The sequence below is a fragment of the Oryctolagus cuniculus genome, chromosome 1 (assembly GCF_051225735.1).
Source record: "Oryctolagus cuniculus isolate XC-2025 breed Fujian yellow rabbit chromosome 1, ASM5122573v1, whole genome shotgun sequence".
NCBI lineage: Eukaryota > Metazoa > Chordata > Mammalia > Lagomorpha > Leporidae > Oryctolagus > Oryctolagus cuniculus.
Window position 1 is genome coordinate 126,532,529 of NC_142867.1, and position 1,835 is coordinate 126,534,363.

A 1,835-nucleotide genomic window follows, 5' to 3' on the forward strand; every position below is an offset into this window, starting at 1 on the left:
ATTGGCAAAAACCTTAAAGGAGACTCTGAATGCTTGGACTTGTGCTTCTACTCCTCATCTTTTGGGAGAAGAGAAAAGCTGTGCTTTTCTCACAACACACACTTACACAAGTACACACATGCACACACACACAGAGACAATGGATGTCCAGTATTTTAGGAAAGAAGGTGAATAGAATGGAAAGGCACAATGCCTACCTATAACACTGCCCTGCAACCAAACCCTCAGCTACTGTCACACAGCTTTATTCTTGAACAGCTTCCAAACTTTGATGAAACACACACAGTATAGCATGGTATCTCATTCAAAGGGTCAGATGACAGGACTCAGAAGTACAGGAGCCTTATATTGTACTGTAATCTTTAGCCAGTAGATAAAAGTGCACAGGAGCTGAGAAAATAATTTTCTTCATTCCTTTCTCTTAAAGACTATTCCAAGGCATAGATTTTGGGTGTATATCATCAAAGAAGATCTGCCTGTTGAGGCAAGCAAATGCCAAGTGATCTGTTTGGTTTTCCTCTTTCAGTTCCTGTGCAGTGGTAGGTTTTATGGTCAAGCATCATGCTGCTTCATTGTTTGAAATTTCTGACTGCTGCTTTCACTTTTCCATCATGCTTGAACTCAGGGTTCTGTGCCATCCAAATGATACACCAGTTGGTTTTGCTTTCTAAGAAAGCCTGTCTAAGAGATGATATTTCAACTGAATACATGCATCCCAATTTCCCTCCTCTCTCAACAATTAAGTTATGGGAGTCTCCTTTTACCCCCAGAGGATATATTCCAAGAACCCCATGGATGCCTGAAGACCATGAATTGTGGTTATCACTTAGCCCTATATATCCTACATTTTTCCTATACATAAACATATAAAACTACAATGAAGATTCGTGTATAAGTTAGGCATGGGGTAGCAATAACTATCAATACAATAGCACAATTATAACAATATGTTGCAGTAGAGTTATGTGGGAGCTGACGTTGTGGCATAGTAGGTAAAGCCACTGCCTGTGACACTGGCATCCCATATGGGCACCAGTTAGTGTTCTGGCTGCTCCACTTCTGACCCAGCCCCTTGTTTATGGCTTGGGGAAACAGCAGACGATGGCTCAACCGTTTGGGCCCCTGACACCCAAGTGAAAGACTCAGGTGAGGCTCCTGGCTCCTGGCTGCAGGCTCCAGGCTTCATTCTTGCCTGGTGCAGGCTGTTGTGGCTATCTGGGAAGTAAACCAGTGGATGAAAGATTCTCTCTGTCCCTACCTCCCCACTGCCACGTAACTCTGAATTTCAGAATAAATAGGTAAATCTTTAAAAAAAACTTATGTGAGCATTTCTTCCCTTCTCTCAAAAGATCTTATTGTGTTATACTCACCCTCTACAGGTAACCAACACAACTCAAAGTAAAGCCATGGATAGGTGGGAGGGGGCTGTTGTACCCCTACTTGAAGCCAACTCTCTGCACAGGAAAACCCATCACTGCTTTGCCCCTTCAGCCAAAATTGCTGCCTGTGATCACTCCCAGTCTCTCCTGCACTGGCACTCCCCCTCTCTGTTGGGTCAGTCCCATCAGATTAGACATACCATAATATTCTCCATCTTTACCCATTTATCCCTCATCCTGACCTCCTCTAGCTGCTGCTCATACCTGATACCCTTCACAGCAAAGTTTCTTTAAGTGAGATATTACCTTCACTACCTTGCCATGTATGATCTCCTTAACATGTGCCAGGATCTTGTCCTCACCACTGTTACGTGAGTCGATGTCCACCCCTCAGAACGTCATTCCCTCCCCACATTTGATGTTCACCAGTGCTCACCTCGCCACCCCTTTGTGCAG